At 38.0% G+C, this 21,697-nt stretch overlaps 1 protein-coding gene across 2 annotated transcripts in view; it reads left to right on the top strand.

The window, feature by feature from the left end:
- GABRG3 (gamma-aminobutyric acid type A receptor subunit gamma3) overlaps nt 1–5,714 on the top strand; it is a 302,472-nt gene extending 296,758 nt beyond the window's left edge. For both annotated transcript variants that reach the window (XM_052664511.1, XM_052664510.1), the window contains one exon: nt 5–5,714. The gene's annotated coding sequence lies outside the window, so the exon portion shown is untranslated. The remainder of the gene's footprint in view (nt 1–4) is intronic.
- The last annotated feature ends 15,983 nt before the right edge of the window (nt 5,715–21,697 follow it).

The raw sequence follows: 21,697 nt of genomic DNA, 5'->3' as shown, positions 1-21,697 counted from the left end.
ACAGGTTCCAGAATACATATGTCTGCTTACTTCTTCTTGCTTGATTTACTCTCTCTGCTTCACTGCTTTGTGCTTTGGCAGCCACTGAGAAAAGATAAGTTTTCTAGGTTCTGCATCATTCAAAAGACAATTATTCTAGACATCTAGATAATGTAGTCTGCATACATCTGTGTGTCATGCCCTTGTGTAATAGCAAGGAATACCCTCATTAACCTCCACATATTCTTTTGCTTCCTTTGCAGATTGAAAAAGATTAATGCTTCTGTGCACTGTCCCATGGGAAATATACAAAATACCTTTTAGCCTTTTAGAATGTTTTCTTATCAGATGATTTCATATTCAAGACTTGCATTTATTCAGATGCTTCTTTTTTGTTATTTAGTTCTTTTTACACTTCCACAGTGGCGAAGGAAACTTGTTTGGATAGTACGTAAAACTACCCAACATTCTTTCCAAGTTACAGAAAAGATTGTGATTAATCTTGTCCTACTGGGTGAAAACCCACTTTTCCTAGGAAGGTGAGTAGAAGTAAAATCAAGCTTCTTATTTCTCTTCCTTCAATCAAAAGTTGATGGACGTTCATTTCCTGCATTAAAAGCTGCATTTTCAAGGTAATTGAGAGTGTATAAAATTAGTGTTCTGCTTAACTCAGTTTTATCATTTCTTCTGGCCAGGAAGTCTATCATGCTGAAATCACTTTCTTTTACAGACATTCTGACAAGAATAAGCATCTAACAACTTGCAGCCAGTTTATGCTATCTCTGTCCAGTATACAAGTACTACAGTACACAAGTACTACTGGAACTGAAGTACTGTATACAATTTTAGCATAACTTTCTAATCAAGAACTACACTGTAGATTAAACACATTAAGCACTTTATCAACCTTTTGTTCTCTTTCAGATGCTTCTTCCCTCCATCATCAACACTCGCTTGTATGTTGGGTCAATAAAAATGATTAAAACTACAGCTGCAGGAATCCAAAAGTCCAGGAATGTCCACAGAGACAGTGACAAATAGCAAAGCAAAAACAGGAGGAAGAGATTGTTTTTCATTGCTGTGCAGTTATCTATCCCTCTCCTCTTATTCAGTCCTTTACACCATCTGCCACCAACTAACTCCACATCATCCACCTGATGGATTGCATATTCATCAATTAGAACAGTAGTGACACATTGAGCCTTTAGCTGATTATATTTATGGTAGTGGAGCACGTTACCACACATCTAAGATAACTATCTCGAACACTTCTACAGCTCTAATTCTAATGTGACTCAAAGCCTAAAGCCTCGTCTTGCTGCAAGAATTTATTGCATCTCGCCTTTCCCAATCCCTTCATGATCTAGGGAGGGTTGTTCACTGCCTTTTTGTACACCCAATTCCACCCATTCTTCAAATGCAAGATGGCACTGGAAATACTGTAGTTGCTGTACTGCTTACTGGGAGAAATTAAGATTATAAATGTTTTAATATAACTTTTTGGCTTCATGGTATAAACAGTTGCTTTTACCTTCTAAACTGTAAAATAAAGCACTCACTGCAATTCATAGAGGCTGTCCATAATTCACAGTGCTTTTCCCACTGGCTGCTCTTTCTGGATCTCCCTACAGAAAAGGCAATCTTTGTCTGATGATCATAGCTGCTTACTCAAGTGCTTTTTTCAAGGTATATTGTTCTCTTTGCTTACAGTGTAATCTTTGTGCCTCTCACATCAGTGCCTTTAGCATTTCTCAGTTTTGAAGTATATACTATCCCTGGCCTGTGAAACAGAAAGAGAGCCAGTGACCTTAGTGAAGTTCTACCTGACCCTCATGAAGTGGTATGACCATTGTTCTAGATGCCATCAACTTACACACTAAGCATTTGGCTGATATTTTTTTTTATATTTCTTAAGCAATCTGTAGGTTTCTTAATTCCTAAGTAGCAAGAAAACTGCATTGGGATTCAGCAGTTTAACAGAATCCTTCATTCTTCACTTAACAGCTTCAATCCACCTGAGAGGTGCTGAGCATAAGTTCAGGGTTCATGTTCAACTCATCTTGATCACTTTCTAGATGACTATCTAAAACAGGCAAAAACCAAAGCATCTACTGGAGAGGTATTCCCTGGCTAAAGGTGAGGATGTTGGTGGCTTTTTTTTCTCTCTCTCTTTTTTTTCTCTTTTATTCTTTCTTTGTTTCTTTTCTTTATTGGTTCATTTTCAATTCTTCCTTCCTTCCTCTCTCCCTCTCCTTCTCTCCCCTTCTTCACCATCAACAAGATCAAAATTGGCTAAATTCCTTTGCTATTGAGTCCAGAAGCTGCAAGCTACTGTTTCAGGCATCTCCATACTTTGCTTTTGGGTATCCTTGTGTACCAATAATGGAGGGCATGGAAGATGTGAGGAGAGAACCAGCTGCCTAAGACACAAACCTTCCTCCAGCTACTGCTATGCAAATGTAGTGATATTTGTCAATAGCTGTGAGACTCAGCACGATTCTAGTGCTAACCTTCTCTTTGTAAACTTCAGTACTTTTCTACCAATTAATGAAATAATTATTATGCATTTCTAGATTTAATGCTGCTGAAGAAAAACAATCATCAAACTGAAGTGTTTTTAAGAAGCTATAGCCATGGTCTATGATACTGGTTGGATGGTCACTCTTCTTTATTAGGACAGAACATATAACTGTACTTGGTGATACTATCCTACTCCAGCTCTCCAATTAACATCTAATTGCTAATTCAATTACCACTTCCCAGAAGACCGATATTGTATTAATTTAGAATTTTATTCTGATAAATTTAGTAAATTTCAAGGACAACACTGTAAAAATATGACTAATGCCAACACTTTCTCATCCTCTTTTATTTTCTTTTAATATCTAACTCTTATTTTTCTTCACTGCTAGTAGTAGTGCCGCTATCAGCATTCTCATCTAATTACTCAGAGCAGGGCACAAAGAACAGAGTGTTCTCGCAAAGCATTGATTATCAACTTCTATAAAATATTTACTGTGGATTTCTAGAAGGTATTTGAGGAGGAGACAGCAGAGTGAAACATTGATTCATGCACAGTGGTTGTCCCTATGATGCTCCTTCATTAATGACTTAACACATTGCTGTGGTGGCTCACCACAAGAGAAAACACAAAGGAACACAAAAGAAAACAATCTGAGTAGAGCCTTTGTCATTTGTTTTCATACACGGTCTGCTGAAAGCAATGGGAAATAGAGACACTGATTCACCAACAGAATCTATCATCTCTGCAGAAGCATTCTGATTTCTATCTTATTCTGGGGGGAGAGGGGGGGTTGAAACTTTTACTTTCAAATGAAAAAGCATAGTGCCATCAGTCTTATGGCATATTTCTATATCTATAAGATTTTTAGCCTATTAGTCTTCTTCAGGGGTTCTAGTACATAAGACAAAAATAAAGGCCTTCCTTCAAAACTCAGTGACCTTAATACTTTTGCCTTTTCTCTTGGGATTCATGTTTGTTTGTCTGTTTTTCTAGAGAGCAAACTAGAGATAAGTAGAGATTCTACTTATTGGCAACTGTTTTAGATGCTAAAAACAAAGCAATGTTTTTATGTTTTTTTTTTTAATTATCTAAAACAAAATGATGCTTTAGCAGAAAAAAATAGTCTCCACTTGACTTTGACAAATTTAATAGTGAATTTTTGTACTCTATACCTGTGTTGGTGTACTGAAAGAAACATGCTTCTCTTTAATACATTCTAAGACTAAGACCTAAATAAGGGATAAACATTGTTCTAATCAATCCAATTTACCTAGCAGCTGTCCCTTTAAATGGCTTTGGATTGTGACTGACTTGCAGTGCTTGGCTAGTGTTTGTTCACACTCCTCAAGATAGATATTCAAGTTCTGTGATCATACATTCCTTTCAACAAACTTTACTTTCTTTAGTTTTTTTCTTTTTTGTTGTTGTTGTGAGTCCTTAAGTCGGTGTCTGAATGCATCTGGAGTCCTCAAGGGTTTTCCCAGAATATATGTGAAATTAGACAGTAACATTCATCCAACTCTGTGCTTCAGAGTTGGACACATGAGAATACTCTACTTTCTGTCAAGGCAAGTATTCTGATCTTCTAATCATTTGCTGCTTGAAGGACAAAGTAAGACAGCAGAAGAGCTGTGCTTATGTTTATCCATACATCTGGAACAGTTTTTCTCAAAGACTGCAACAGGCAAACCAGGCAGTGACACAGTCAGCTATTTCCCAGATATTCTTTTATCCAAGTAACGAAAGCACTAGCCAGATGAGCCACAACAGCTTCCTTGGTGTCATCAAAACACTTAACTTTACTTGGAGGCCTAAGCCAGCCTGTAGGTCTTCTTATAGGGGAACTCATGTACTCCCCTAATGGCACTTAATATTCTATTAATGTTGCTTTACCTCCTTGCAGCTTATGGTACTGCTTGGGAGGGATGAAGCTGTACTGACACAATACAAAAGGATAAAATACCCACAGTAAGTCTGGTCACTACTTGTTATTGATAATATAAAAGAGAATGCTTCTAGGCCTAAGTAAAAAAATTCCTCATCAATCAAGCCAGAAGAAGGCTTTAAGTTAAAATATTCTTTGAAGCAAACAAGAAAAGCTTTGAATCATGTTTTGGATGGATTGACAACCCATTGATTGGTATAAAAGCTTAGGGAGAGCAGATTTTTAACATATCTACTTAAAATGAGAGGCCAAAATTTCTAAATTTTAAATGGATAAAAAGGCTCATATTGACAACATATGTGAAAAGTATTGCTGACAAAGGAATGTGAAAGAGCATGCTAGAGTGATCCTTCCATTCCATATGGACAGACCATATGGAATCTTTAGAATGTGAGCTCCTGTGAAATTCGTGGAAAACTGATAAAATAGTTGCATGCAGTAGAGTTACATAGGCAGACTAGGGAAGTAGGACACTGTCAGAGTGCTTCAAAGGGAACAATAACTTTTCACAAAGCAACATTCCTCTGAACAAGAGTGCAAATTTTGTGCAGAGGGATTGCAGTATCAGTCCCCCATACTCTTTTCTGCAGTTTTTGAAGAGTCCTGTGATACTATTGTTATCCATGCTTATGTGCAGCCAACGTGGTTGTCTAAGTAGAAACACAAGACTGGAAGGAATGAGTCCAGTCTGCTGCTATCACAGGTAATCACCAACCACTTCATTCAGTCCAACTTCGAACTCTCAATTATTCTTCAAAACATTTTTTCCAACTTGACTACATATGGATATTTTTCATTTTCAGGTGAGTTCAATTTTACGAATCACATAAACTCTACCAACTATGTGCCAAATTGAACTTTCTTACAGAACAAAAATAAAATTTTAGATTTCTAATCTTCCTACCTAAGTTTTTCTTAGGGGTGTGTGATTTCTTTGCTAGCAGTGCAGCTTGTGATGTCATAGTGAAATGAAAGTACGATTCTGTGCCCAATGTGCCTTGAATAATACAGGTAGCACTAGTACCAGTTTGTCATTATAAGTTAGACAGCCATCCTAGTTGATCCCTCAGACTGACTCAACCAGAAAACTCAAACACCCGTGTGCTTCATATCAAGTTCTCAATGACTTTGCCCTATCACATCCATTCCACTTTTCTTTGTGTTAAGGAGTAGGGCTGTGCGTCTAGAATACTATTTATATTCGTATTTTGATCCCAATATTTGTATTTCTGGATACAAATAAATACACATTGTCAGAAAATGCAAGTATTGTGTGCATATATTGGTGACTGTATTTTCTTATGAGAGTTGAGAACACAAAGCAATAGAAACAGACATCTGAAAATCTTTGTAAGAGTAGACACACACAGTAATTGTAGACTTCTTCTTATGGGGTTTTACTGAAATGAATATCAGAAGATTGTTTACAAATATTTTCTACAATCAGTGTGAGCAGCCAGTAAACTAAAAGGTTTGAAACCAAGGTCTACTCAGGGGGCTCATGTAAAGTGGGAAGAATATCCTATAAAATTTAAAGAGAAAATCAGAAATAAGCTGTGTCTGTAACACAGACTGCTTAAATATAAATATTTTATTATTTAAAAGTTGTGAGTAAACTTGTTTTCAAAACTTTCCCATCCAACTTTCTCATTAAGTGGAAAGCGAGTTCTATGGATTTGCTTACACAATTAAATTTACTGACAAAATTATACTATGTGTTTTTACAAATATAATTTCTTTCCCAGTCACTTATTGCACTTATTAAACATGTATGTGCTTGTGGCTTATCCTCTTGGAATGCAGCTTAATTTCTGTCTCTGAAAATCCATTGCAACAGAAGTGCCTGTTCTTAACCAACTCAGACTGTGAAACCCTTATCACTTTTCAGGACTTGAGTCCACGGTAAAACTGAAGTTGAACAGCTGAGCCACAGATAAAGCAGAAACTACCTGGATTTCTGTGGAAGTGCACCAGGGATTTCCCTGTCAGAGCTTCTTGTATTTTATTTATGGTCCTAACACAAAGACAGTTTATTCCACAAGACATTTTATTTCACAAAGAAAGTGTGTACTTAATTCTTCCATCATCTTTCACTGAACTTTCAGTAAGATATCTCTCTTTTCCCTTTAGTAACTCCACTGTTTTCAGATATTAGTTTGCTATGCAAATCACGTTTTGTGTTTCATTATGACTAGTTACTAGAACTGATCTACCTACTCAGAAACAAACACAGATTCTGTGCTTCTCTAATGAAGACCAGCACTTATTCTAACAGTGTTTGACATGCAGTAACCAAGTACATATGGTTATGGCCAAACTCCCTGAATAACAGGTAGGTATAATTGTTATCACGATTATATGCCTCCTGCACATTAGCCCTTAAAGCATACTGTGGTAGGAGTGTGAGCATAATACCAGCTGTTACCCTTAGCAGAGCATTACCTGAACCACAACCTGCATTCTTGCAGTCAGACAGGAAGGCTGACAAAACATAAGTTGAACACATCAGCCCTTCTGAAGATTTAAGGTGCTCATCATGCCAAATTCAGAAGAATCTGATACATCTTCCAATTTAATAACATTTCCTGCCCAGTAGGCTTGAGTGTGCAATAAACTAGTATGATGAATCATGCCAATAAGTTCTGCCTTTTTATATTACCCTCTGTCTCACCACCACAAATCTAGTTAAGACCTGAATTACTGCTTGGCACTTTCAGTTAAAGTAAACCCAGTCTGTTAAATGGAAAATGATCAAAGCTGAATATCAGAGAGCTATCCAGAAAGTCAGAAACAAACAGAATAGACATTTTCCTCCTGACTGACATAGGAGACCATTGTCAGTTAATAGTTATAGTCACATAACTTAGATTTTTAAAGTTGGATTATAAATGGAAGGCATTAGCAATGCAAAATAAGAGGCATGTGCTAAAGTTTCACATAGTAGCAACTTGTGCCAGTGAAGTCTTTTATTTATTAATTTGGATGTTTGCTTATTCTTACTAAAATTTATTGTATGTTCCTCCAAACTGCAGTTCATGTAGGTGAAATATGGGCCAGTAGGCCATTCTCTGGCATTGTATAACCAATGCTCATCATAGATACACATTTTCACATACTCATGGAGAGATTCTAAGTCAGCTTTAGTTTCTACATTATGTGAAATCGGATTATTTTTATAGATCAAGTCTAAGTGTAACAGCATTAAAAATCATAGTAGAGGTGGAAAGGTACCCTTTACTAAGGTGCAGTCTTGGGTCTTATAATTGTCATCCAAAGGTCCTCCAATGCTACAAAAATAAGAACTCCAATCAAGAAAAAAACAAACTTCCCTTCCAAGAAAAATGCTGAAATCCTTGCTATCCTGTGCGATTTTCTGCCTCTACAATCAATTTTATTTCCCTCCAGAGCTCAGTATCCCTGCTGAGTCTTATAGGACAAAGCACTGCTGATGAGTGTCTCCACAGCAGTGAGGGTAACGCAGCCTGTGCCAGCCCAGACATCACAGTCAGAGTGATATAATGGCCGGGGAAAACAATGCTGGATCCTACAATGCTATGGTTACCTGAAATTCAGGAAGTAATAAATCTTACACAAAAATAGAAGCTGTTACATCACATCCATAAGGCATCTTCAATTCCAGCCACCATTAATATATTAATAAAAGGTTGCATTTTATCAGAAAAGGTTAGGTCTTGTACATCTTGATATTGATCAGAGCAGTACAGAATCATTTCTACTTTAAGTAGAAACTAAATTGGCAAAGATCATATTCAGAATTCTTCAAAGCTCTGAGATGCTCTGTTTCCGTATATTTTTGACTATGAAATACTATTGATTTAAAGTTGCTCATGCATTTTCATGACACTTGACAGGTGTCACTTGTCAGGTCCAGTGTTTTGACCAATAGAATTCTCTACAATGACAGCTATAGAAATTAAAAGCAAAACTCCCATTGGCTCACCCACTTCCTAGTATTTGTGCTAGTTGAAATATTAATGAAAGATGTAATACTTCTTGCATGACTTTTCACAGCATTTGATTCGGAATTTTCTCAAACTTCATAGCATGCATAACACATATGCTGTCCCCATTATAAATTGACATTTCAATTAACAACATATCTCTGTAACTTCATCTTTGAAAACCACTGGATCGTTCAATGGCCCATTCCTGGGCCTTAATCTGATGTTCATGGAGTTCAGTAAGGGCAGGGGTAATATTCTGTGCCAGGGATGATAAAGTCTAAGCATCAATACCGGTTTGTAACCAGCAAGCTGAGCAGTATGAAAAACTGGTGCAGATTACTTCAATTGGAAGGTTGAGTATACTATGACTGTGTCCGGCAGATCAAATGAATCTGTCATTGCCTTGTATGCAGCAGTGCTGAGGCCATGTATGAAATAATGTACTGAGTTCTGACATGTCCTTCTCCATCACATACTGAGGGATACTGAGAAAATAGAGGGACCTGTTAGGTAACTGCTAGAATGGTCAGAGACTCAAGACGGGTGAATGGTAAGAAGATGAGGAAATGTGTTCATTTGGACTGATAAAAAACAGGCTAAGGGATGTGGCATTCACAAGCTAAAACTACTTGAATGGCAGTTAAAAAAAAAAAAAAAAAAAAAAAACCACAGAAGAACAAAACAACATTGGAGCCATAAATATTTCACCAGATATATAGTGAAAAAATGATGCAACTAAAACCAACAAACAAGCTGCTGTTCATTCTCTGAGCAATTTCTGTTTTTATGTAGCACATAAGCCATGTCAAGAATCACATTATGCTTTCCTGGTGAGACCTCTCAATGCCATCTGGAGAAATGTATTTTTTTAAGATTACACAAAGTCCCAATCCGAACATGCCATTTATGTCAGCAACTTTTTTTTTTATTTAATGTGTATTGCTGCCCCAGTTCTTTTAAATTAATTTGTTTATTATACAACTTCTTAAAATAACCATTTGATACCTTCCCAATCTTATTTTCCCGTTGCAGATTGGTAAATTATAACATCTACATATTATAGTAAATGAAGGAAAATCCCTAGCTGCTTTAGTGGACACTGTGTATTCTACATTTCTACATAAATGCAGGCTGCAATAAGCAGAAGTATTAATTTTGAATAATGAAGTGTGTGATTGAGTAACAGGTTTGCTATTAGAGAGCAGTTATGTTGTCTTTCAGCTGTGTGTGTAAATATAGGAAGACAATTCGGTGTAAGCAAAAAAAAATTAGCAAACACAAGAAAACCTTTTAACATATTTCCATTTCTAGCTCTTATTGTAACTTAATGTGTACTAGATGTTCCAAATGCCTAACCACAATCATTTCAATAACGAGTGGATACCAGTTTTTTATATTTTTTTTACTCTTCTTATCTGTTACACGTACAAATAAAATAAATTCTATCTGTTTGTGTTTTGTATCTACTGTGCAGTGGACAGTTATCTCCAAAAGAGTGAAAAAAATGGGTTCCCTTCAAGATTCTTCTTATAAGTTGTACCTTTTTGGCCTTGTACAGTGCAGGTTCACAAATGGAGACTGTATGGATAGGAAGGCTAAGCAACTAAGCATCTAGCAGTTTTGGCCCAAGGGTAGCTACTGTATCTGTATTATGTCCCAACATCCATTTGCTTAATGGAAGCACGGAATTCATTAGTTCTGCATGTGTGAAACAAAACTAAGCTAAAACTGACTATAACATTAAGATCTTTCCAGTACTGGAGTTAACTTTACACATCAATGGAGAAAGTTACCATAACACAGAATTTAAGCTTTGTGTAAATCAAATCAAGTAGCATTTGGTAAGCAGCTATTTCTAGGAAGTGGGTGATTTAGAGTTCATTCAAGGGAAAAGAAAACCTGGTATTCCAGGAAGTATCAGAGTGGAAGGCTTTTGTCAATGCCCTCATCACATGGCACTAAGTCTCAGATGACGCGGTGACAAGTGGCATCTACCAAAATTAGCTGGTGTAGGATATATCCTAAGGTGAGCTGAGTTCACCGCTTAAGCTCATTTACACAGCATCTCTGAAAACTACTGAAATGTAGTGAACGGTCACAGAGAGGATTACAGCATTTACATAGAGACAACTACCCCAAAAATTGCAAAAGCCAGGAAGACCTTAAACTCTTTTGGCTCTCAGGTAATTTATGAAGCTACCAGCCTACTCATGTCAGCATGCAGCATAGCAGGGAGCTGCCTATGACAGGTCTGTGTAAGAAACACGGAGTGCAATTCTCCCATGACCCAGGATGCTGGGCGATAGAAAGAAATACACCTGAGACAGAAAATGGAGCCTTCAGGTTTTAAGAGTGTTGAATGCCTGTGGCATTAATAATCCTAGAAGTAATCTGCATGTTCAGAAGCTATAGGATCACAGGTATTGCCACTACTTCTGCCTTCCCTCATCTCCCAGAACTGACATCCCACAGCTATTTCCATGGTGTGAGAGTAACATATCCATGAGATCCATGAAAATAGGGCCCTTCCAAGGAATCTATTGCTTGAGGGGGCTACAAGCATAAATCTCTATACTGCAAAAGTCCAGTCAGATCAAATTTCAAAGAAGCAAAGAAAAAAGAAAAGCAGTAATAGACACAAAGCAAAGTTCATCTGAGTAAATATAGATATCAATCTTGTAGACACTTGTAGATGTTCTCACTGGAGATAATCATCCAAATTCCCTTTACAGCTGACAGAGAGGCACAGACACTTCTGAAATACAGATCTTAAAGCAGACATCTGAAATTGGAGTCAAACCAAATGTACTCTAAAAGAATTATTTTATTTTATTTTTCAGCAACTATAAAAGAATCTTAAAGGAAGTCTAGTTCTACCATAAACATTTACAGTTATGGAAGATGATTCCCACTCACGTTATCTATAACGAGCTGAATCAGAGATGCTATACTAAGGAATGCAGCACAATAACACTCTAAGATCTAAAAGCAATAATGCAGTCACGAGGAAAAGGGGTGGATGTAAGATTTTCTCTGTTCTTTGTAGGACTAAAGGAAGTTACTAACATGAATATGCCTACAATACCCACAATATTATCCTGTGTACATTGTGTGCCTGCAGTATCAGGCTGCTCTCATTAGAAAGATATGAGGAGTCTGTTATAACTTGGAGCTGTGTGAGATCAGTCACTCTGCTGCACCAGGAGCTCTGGGCTAAAGGAACTGGACATCTCCATGTCAAGTCATCTGAACAAAATCAGCTCAGACATTTCTGTATTTCATCACAATATGCAGCAATTTCTCATGCAAATGTGCCTATATTAAGAAGTAGATGGGACAGTAATCTCAGCAAGTCATGGTCAGCTCTCGGCAGCGCAGCAACCAAGTGCCCCAACTAACTTTCTGGTTAGGTTCTGAATGAGCTTTTCTAGTCAGTGTGAGAATGAAAAGACAGTAAGAACTAGGAAAACATGATGAAATAGGAAATTATTTTCTTCTGGAGAAAATGCAGAGTCCCATGTTTTTAATGTTAGAGCTATCAGATGTACAATGAACTCTTCTGTATAAGGAAGACTCAAGTGGGGTGAGGGACTGCCTGTTGCATAGCTCCCGAGTTATGTGTCAGACCTCAGGTGAATGACTTCATAGTGCCTGTCACTTTTCTGTGTTCATTTTGGAGGCCCATCATGAATCATTTCACAATGTGTGTGCTATGTACTGCCGTAGCTGTTCTTTCTTCCAACAAAACTGCCCTGAGCAATCCAGTCATATGAAACTGGACCTGCAAAACACCTGCTTGTGTTAAAGTTACTGCTGAGAGTACAGATACAGCAGTCTGCAATGGGGTATTTAAAATATTTACTATTTGTGTTATCTGATGAACGCTGGCAGAAATGAGCTGAGAACTTGGTATGCAGCTATGCAGAAACATATCCCTTGACTTTGTTCTTTACTCGTGCCACAGATATTTTGTAGTTTTCAGTATTCCCTGTCAATTTCTCCAATCCATGTACACAGGTTCCCCCTCACATTACATTTTGCAGGAACATTGCCCCAGTGGATAGCAGGATATGTCTTTCTGCTTTAAGTATACCACTGTATACAACAAAATTCTTGCCAGTGAAGTATGGCAGTAAAATGATCAGCATGCACAACTACAGAGCATGCAGATTCTCACATCCGTATGATTTGGTGCGAGAGGTAAGCAGTCCTCTCTTTTTTGACTTGCATTTCATCCTGTACTTGGCACAATGTGAAGAATAGCTCAGAGCTGGCAGAACCTCATGAATGTGAATCCTGGCTGCAGTAATATTTCATACTTTTCTTATATATCATCCAACAATCTTTTGACAGAGATTGGTCTCTGTTCACAAACAGGGATGTGGCCATTGTTATCGGTGTAACAGGGAGTAGGGCCGCACTTCTGACTGGCCATAATTGCTGCAGATATTGTATGAGACAGGCAATGGGCATTGCTGACTAAATGCTGTTTCAGTCTGACTCACCACAGGCTGTTTCAATTTATCCCATGAAAGCCTGCCTGACAAAAGAGTGGCCCTGCTGAGCCTGCTCTCCAGCTCCAATGCAACTGCTTCCCTTTATTCTATTGCCATCCAGCTGCAGCAGGGCTGTGCTTTGCTTCTGTTCTCCTCCTTTTCGTAATGTGTGGAGACCACAGCAGTTAGCCTGAGAGTCCCCTGCTGTTCATAGCATAGGAATCTGTGGGAATTTACATAGTATATACATAGTATGTCCCTCTCTTTTGGAAAACAGCGGCACTGTTTGTTTAAGTAGAATTCCTCCCAGAAAAATGGAAAACAGCTTACAAGAACTTCCCTGTAAACCCTTTTCCTCACCCGTTTTTTTCCCACTCTTTTCATGAAATTACCTGATGGACAAAGGTGACAGGAAAGCACCTGTTTCTGCAAGGTGACAGATAGCAGCACTGTGTCTTAACTGAGTCAACAGAGATAACCAGGGATCCTACCCATCAGCTTAAGTGCTTCAAGAAATACTTGAAGCACATACTTAGAGTCACATGGAGCATTTGCATTGTTGCTCTGCAGCTCAGATCCTATTAATGGTTAAGTAAGCAGTCCAATACTTGATTGATTAATTGATTAATTAATTAATTAATTGATTTTGAAAGAATATAGTCAAAAACACAGTAGATACTTTCCACACAAACCTTACAAAAATTCCAAGTGCTTAGAAACATTTTCCAAAGCAACACACACATGTTTCAAGGAGAATGTTCATGGATGTTTTGTAAATATGTTGAAACTGCTTCTCCACTCTCTTTGATAATTTCATATTTGTCAGACAATAGTGTAATTTCATCATTCTGTAAAGTATGGGACCAATTTTTGCATGAATTGCTGTATTAAAAATTGTTTCTTATTCCCACTGTAACAGCCTTGTCCTAAGACTAGGCTATTTTTAATTGATGCATTGCAACCAGAAACATTTATTCTAGCCTTGACATTAATCCCCTATAACATTATATTATGTATGCATTTTGCATATTAGCAAGTACTACAGAAGGTTTCTGATACTATAAACGTTATTACAGATTTATTCATATACTTCATAACCATGTTACTTTAATATGTAAACAAAGAAATAAAAGAATGTTTAACAAAGATGTGTATTACCTCCAATAGTACATCACAGCTAATGACAGCAACAATGCATGTAAAGCTTATTGGCAAACTTCTACAGGTTTCTGTTCTTTTTAAGCATTTCTTTTTTCCTAGTACTAAATACTGATCTTGACTTGTGAAGTAAATTTTCTCTTTGGTATTCTTGGCACAGGAAACATTTTCAAAAGTTGTTATCTAGAGTCTTCTGGGTTCTGGTAGATATGACAAAGCTTCAATGTGAGATCTGTTCTCATTCCTCTCTACTCTGCTTTTGTGAGGCCCCATCTGGAGTACTGTGTTCAGGTCTGGAGCCTCCAGTCCAAGAAAGACTGCTTGAAAGAGAGCTGTTGGAGCAGGTCCAGAGGAGAGCCACAAAGGTGATCAGGGGACTGGAGCACCTCCCCTACAACGACAGCATTAGGGAGCTGGGCTTGTTCAGCTTTGAGAAAAGAAGGCTGTGGGGTGACCTCATTGCAGCCTTTCAGTACCTAAAGGGAGCCTACAAACAGGAGGGGAATCAAGTCTTTGAAAGAGTAGATAACAGCAGGACAAGGGGAAATGATTTTAAATTGAGGGAGAGAAGATTTAGGTTGGATGTCGGGGGGGAAGTTCTTCACTATGAGAGTGCTGAGCTGCTGGAACAGGCTGCCCAGAGAGGTTGTGGATGCCCCGTGCCTGGAGGTGTTCAAGGCCAGATTGGATGGGGACCTGGGCAGCCTTGTCTAGTATTAAATGGGGAGGTTGGTGGCCCTGCCTGAGGCAGGGGGTAGGAGATTCATGATCCTTGATATCCCTTCCAACCCAGGACATTCTGTGATTCTGTGAAAGATTTGTTTAGGCCACTTGACTGAGACCAGCAAGAGAAAACAGTGAGTTGGGCACTTGGACACAGGGAAGACTTTTCTTTAACATTTCTTATAGACCAATCCATACCATCACAAAGAACAGTTCAGGTGCAAAATCCTTTCCTATTTATTAGATAAGGACTTCTGTCACCCAAGTCACTGTGTGAATAATACTTCCAGAATCAAGCTTTTAAATCTGTCATTCAATTGTTTGCTCAACTGCATCTATGCTTTGTAAATTTATTTATTTAACCAACTGCCTTAGCTCTTTCTTTGCAAAAAGAAAATAGTAACATTCCCTTAACTCAGGAGCACTGTAAGAAACTGCAGTAAAAGGGGCAAAGAAATATGGTAGCAAGGCCCTTTTAAGTAGCACAGATGAAATTGTCTTTTGTTCCTTCTGGCTCCAAAAGATGTCGATGCCACCATACAAGCATTCTCACAAGAATAATTACAAAGTATTTTGATGACTACTCTTAATGATCAAAGGAAAAAAAAAGGAAAAAAACAAAAAGAAGGGAGTAAAGAGTTAAATGTAGCATTGTTTCTTCAGACCTGAAGAATCTGTGAACACAAAATTGTTATTTGCAAAATGCAATTTATATATGGGAACTGGCAGACAGCAATTTAAACATAAATGAATTTCAGACTGGAGTTGTGTGGGTTTTGCACCGTCATTCATTTAAACAGAAAATGTCCTATACTGTATGGGGAATGAATAAATGCACCCTGAGTATCCTGAGACACACTTCAAACAATCTCTCAGCACTTATTCCTTTGAAGAGTTTGGGTACCATGGAGATTAATACCAGAGAAATGCCTATAAGAATATCAATCCAGCTTCTTAGACAAAATGAACCGTGAGCATTTATTGTGATGTAAATTTGAGTAATGGTGTCAGTAGTTGTTCTTAGAAATGTCATCCTTAGTGTACAATATCTGTTTACTAATGAACATTCATCTATTTATGCATTTCATTTTTCATACTCTTTTAATTTTCCATAATTGCCCATAATTGCTGCATAATTGTGCAACCTTTTTACTCAGTGGCTCAGGGATCAAAACTACTTACTTATCTACTGAAATGTGGTCAGAAGGCTAATGAAATCTTGGGATGTCTCAGTAGGGGAGCAATGGGTGGAGAAGATAAAGCAGTGTTACATGTGTCAGAGGAAAGATGTTATTGAAATAAAACTCAAGAGAGAGAGTGATCTTCTTGATCATGATTGAATTTATACACGCGGTCATGTCATTCTCATCCATCTCAGAAGCCAGCCATGATCCCTCTTAAAAAATAGATATGCATTTTTTCCTCTGTAGTGTTGGAAGATGTTTCCAGGATATCTCTAACTGGATATTTTCTTGCAGTATCCTCTCCACTTAAGACCACTTCAAAGCTTGTTCAAAATTCTATTACTCACAATTCAAGAGAAAACATAAAAATTGCAGGGCAAGAAAAAAAGTGGTTAGCCAAAGAACTGAAATATTCTTTGGAGTGCCAGGGTGGAACTGACTGTAAAAGATGCTGTTTGTCCAGATTGCCTGTGGACAACAATTTCAAAGAGACTCAAGTTTCACTAGATGAATAATAAGAGTCTATTTAAGGGGCCAATGAGAAATGAAGAGAGGACGGTTTAGGAATGGAAGTTTGTATATTCTACCCTGCTCATCCTGCCTTTCACCCAGCAAGACAGAGATATAGCAAGCCCGTGGGAGGGATGCTTTCCCAAAGAGATGCTGAGTAGTCGTGACATTTGCTCCCCTGCCCCAGCCAGCCAGACTCAAACACAGGTGTTTGTGGGCCAAAATGGTAAAAAATTTCTAAGTTTTTCTACTGGCTCCAGACAACATTTCCTCTGAGGCTCCAAAGATGCTCCGGCATAAGCAGGATCCTCAACCACAGAGGTGGATCTGTAACACCTGGGCCAGAAATGCCCTGGTACCTGTCTCCTTTCTGAAGATGTGGAGTAGTCTTGGGTATGTTGATCATATCTCTGAAAGTGGGGGGCTGCTGTGCTTTTTCCAGTGTTCTCCTCCTTCCAGTACTGTTAAAGAGGATGAGGAACCTGTGTTATCTTCGCTGCAGTGACTCCTTTAAGTGACCTTCTAGAACCAGGACATGGAAGGCTCATTTATGCCATCTTTTCCCTTTCATGGGTACTGGACAATAACCAGGTGCTAAATGAACAGTAAAACCTTCAGAATCCCATGTACTTGGCCTTTGAGGAGCTTATGATGCATTCCTGACTCAGGTCAGGAAACACCTGCATTTGTCAGGCCTTCCCCCTGCAGTAATGGTCCCAAGATGGGCATGAGAGCACCAAAACTCACCTGGAGGGACAACAGCCATGCCTCATCCAGATCCTTTGGGTGAGATCTGTGAAGTGGTAAGAGGATCTCACATGCTGCCTGGGAAGCAGTCAGCCTTTGACTTGTCCAGAACAGTGAAAGGACTCAGCATTTCCTAGCCTTCTCAACTATTCTGTCATCACCTTCTGCTGAGAGTATGCCAACCTCAGGTAGTGCAGAGAGTACAGGACAGGGAAATCTTGTATGTTGCTTCCCTGGGACCTTGGAGATAAAAACACACTATCAGAAAACAGTGTGCCCTATGTGGTGGCATGTCTGCATCAAGCTAAGAGGTCCTTCCCAGACCCATTCAGCATACTTAGTAACAAGCAGCAGTATCCAGTTCACCTGATTCATGGACCCATTAGCCTGTCCATCTGGTAGTCTTCTCTGGGAAACTCTCTGGGGCCTTTCTTTACTGTCCCACACACAATTTTTTTCTGAAGCTAGCATTTTTTTTCCAGTTTTCCATTCTCACAGACAGTGTTGCCTGTGCCCCCTGGACACGTTGCTACTTATTGGTGCCAACTTGCCACAGCCACCCTTTTGGCATCCCCACTATTCAGCAGCTCATTAGACACCATGTCTGCATCTGTGCTGTTTTTTTTTTTCAATGTTTTCCAGGATGTTATAAAATACTGATGTCAAGTAACATGTATACTTCCTTGAATAGTGTACTTCATTCCTACAGTTTTACTTCTACTTGCTACTGTTCTCCAAGTATCAAAACAGTTCTGAAATTACAGATTGAGAGGAAAAAACTCGTGTTGCTGGCATTGCTGTTTCCTGTGCCCACTCTCTTCAGAGTCTAAAACTGTCTAGTACTGTGTTTTGTAATGTTAACTGAAGTGTTACTGTTAACCTCAGATGTGGCCATTTGAACTATTGTCCTATTCTTTTTTTTCCCCACAATTTTGAAGGGTTTCAAAAGAGAGCACCCTTTCTTTTACTTTCTAAGAAGATTTCACAGGATTATTTTTGTGAAACTTGGAAAATTAAATTCTTACTCATGAGTTTAAATTCTATAATTATATTCATCCTCTTTTCATACATGTAGCTTCTGCATCTATGTCTTTAATTATCTGGCTCAATCTTTCCTTTTTTTCTGCCTCCCTTGCAGACTCAGTCTATTTTCTCTCCAAACTTCTGGGCATATGTTAACAATACTTTTTAAGTGGTCACAATCTGAGAGGAACTATTCTGAAATGCAATTCAGTTGATTGTTAATAGTAGTCATCAAAATACTTTGTAATTATTCCTGTGAGAACGCTTGTATAGATTACATGAAAGGATGATTGCAGAGGAAAATAATGGCTGTCTTGAGTGCCTGTTATTTATCTGGAAAGCATTTTTTAATAAAGGATAAGTTTCTGGCATACATTACGTAAATGTTGCATTGTTTCAAGTCCTTGCTCTTAGCTCCTCTCCTATCCAATTTTCTTAAACGCTTGTCTCTGTACAAGGCATGCTTCTAGACATGGAGAACTCTAGAAACTGGTGACAATTAGTGCTGCTGAAAAAGGTAAGAAGGTGTAGCCATGTAGCCATGTAGCAAGTGTATTACCATATTGTCATTCAAATAAAATGTGTCTGTAAATTTTGTTTGTTATCAGGAACGATGTGAAGCATCCTATGACAGTACAATATCCTCCCCAAGCTGACACACTGAAGTTACTTAAATGCAAATTTTTGCCAAGAGAGTGTTTTGTGTAACTGGGACTGGAATGAGGGAAGAGAGCAGAAACTGGTCACAGAGGTCTGTAATTGACAGAATCCCTCCCTGTAAAGCCAAATGTAGAACAAAATGTAGAACACACCTTTCTCTCTCCTTAAACAAGTATTTAATTTCCACCAAGAAGGAAAGCTCTTATTTAAAATGAGAGAAAAATGTCCACACTGTTTGTGGTGTTTTTTTAATTGTGGGAAAAAAAAAAAAAACATACTTAAATTCCTCAAAATGCATGACTAACCTGGTTTGTGAGATTTCCAGGGAGGTCCATACTTGAGTGACAGAATTTACTGCGGTGACTAATACTTACAGGGTAGTAAAGTCAAAGTCTGATGGTAAGAAGTTGCTGGAAGACCTGGAGACCAAATGCACAGTGGGGAGCATGAGGAAGGAAGGCAAATAAAACTGAATCTATGCAAATTAACATTACTGCAAAAGGAACAAGTGAATCTTGGCTTCACATTTACAGTGATGGATTCCCAGCATACCATTACTATCTAGTAGATGAACACAAGATGTTTGTTTAGAAATGTCATGAATTATGCAGTTCAACAGAATGACTATCAGCTGTGGTTAATGATCCTGTGGTTAATTATTCTCAGAATTTTTACACTTGCTTTCTGCACAGGTGGAGAAAGCATACCTGTTTCAGATCCTAAGCAGTGGCAGAGATGAGACGCAGAAGGAGACACAACCGGAGAGAGGAGGAACACAAGATGTATTTTTTCCCTCTAACTCTTCTGTACTCACTGCACTCATTTTGCCTTCCTTCAAGCCTGGTTGGGTATGGGAAGAGATTTTGGCACCCTTTCTGTCTTCTCCATCCTTAGTCAAACAGAGATTTTTGAAAATTTCCAGAAGACCATCATTGTCTCAAGCATAAGGGCACATAAGATACATGGGCCCATCAACCAATTCTTCTGGTTCATGTGGTGTTTTCTGGTGTTTTCCCTGCATGGGGATTTTTCTTACTGTTGACGTGTACACTTTTTTTCTGAAGATGGCATTATGTTCCAGTTTCTGTTTGTTTACTGTGCAGCTTTCTGCTATGTGCTGGAGCTGTTGCTTGTGGAGGGAAAAGTGGCATAGACCAGCATAAGCCTTACACATGGAATGATAAGGCAACTGCAGAGCAGAAGTCTGGAAATGAATCATGCACTGAATGTCTAGAACATTTCTGTGATGACTGTTTAATGATTTGACAGATCTGATATTCACGTGCTAGAGAAGAGTAAGAACAACTGTAGGATCAAGACAGTTCCAAACTGACAATATGTTGTATACTTCATGAAAGGTGCAATCATCTTTCAGTTTGTACACAACCTGTGATATGAGGCATGCACATTTCTTCCCTGTCAGTACCACATCTTGAAAATCAGCCAAGAAAGGATTTAAATTGACTGAATCTAAATGTGCTTTTTTTTCTTTTGGGTCAAAACAGTTTGTCTAACAGTTTCCTGCTTGAGATCTCAAAATAACAAGACGTAGGAAAGTGAAAAATAATAAAGGAAAAAGCTATTTTCCCTTGCAATTCAAAGATTCTTTATGAAAGGAAGGTTACCTTTTTGCTTGCTTTTTATTTTATTTTGATTCATACGTTTAAACTGTCAAAAGAAGTGGATGCTGCAATCAAGCATTAGTTCTGATCAGCGTTAGACTTTGAGGAGGTTGAGATCCAAATCCATGTCTATTTCAGGGCTGTTATCAGTGGCATTCAGATGCATTACAATGTTGGCCTTTGTCAGCCTTGGCAGTGAAACAGGCCAGTGCCATGTAGTCAGTAATCACCAAATGGATATGAGGATTTATAGTCCAAGTAAATCATGCAACAGGAATAAAGAGGTGAAAAGAAGATAAAAAGACAAAAGGCATAAGGAGTTTGCCTAATCATATTGGCTGTGAATTGCTGATGTCTGTCCTAAAGAACACATAGCAGTGCTGCAAAGTTGTTGGCAAGACAGCAGAGGCAGATAGAAATAAATGAAATTTAAAATAGATAAATGTAAAATAGTATATTTAAGAAGAAAAAAAAATAATTGGCAGAGATAGAAAACTGGAATTTGCTTTTTAGAGAAGAAGTAATACAGAAAAAAACCCAAGAGCTATAATAAATGTATTAAAAAGGAACTCAAAGTGAATTTCCATCTCAGTGTAAATAAATGCCAATCTGTGCTGCAAATAAGTGAAAAGGATTCCTCCTAAGACAAAAGAGCTAATCAAAATTCTGCTGTCTGTCTCTGACTAAAAACTACTTAGAATATAGATTTACTTTATGTATTTATCAAGCCCTGGAGTGTAGCATATAAACAAATGATACTATCATGTTTTTTTAAAGAGCGATTACTGTCATATACTTATATTTTTATACATGTATATAACCTTAATATGACAGGAAAATAAAGACACTGTTTGAATGGCAACTACTTCTTAAGTGACATTTATATTGTCTAAAGTGACATTCATTTTTGTGCAACAAACTAATTTTGAGGGACAGGGATATTTCTTTTCTGCATACATTCAACCATAACCAGTAGACTATATTCTTATTTAACACAAAAACCTGTAACACAGACAAGAAACTAGCATTGTTAGGCTTTATCTAACAGTCCTGTTTCAGTGTCCAGACAAACTGAATGGAATAAGTCAATCAAAGACGTGGTTCAAAAAACATACTACTCTTCACAACTACCCAGTTATGATACAGAAAACAGATAGATAA

The sequence above is a fragment of the Tympanuchus pallidicinctus genome, unplaced genomic scaffold, assembly GCF_026119805.1.
Source record: "Tympanuchus pallidicinctus isolate F22 unplaced genomic scaffold, pur_lepc_1.0 scaffold6, whole genome shotgun sequence".
Taxonomy (NCBI): Eukaryota; Metazoa; Chordata; class Aves; order Galliformes; family Phasianidae; genus Tympanuchus; species Tympanuchus pallidicinctus.
This window is presented reverse-complemented; position numbering and strand designations above follow the sequence as displayed.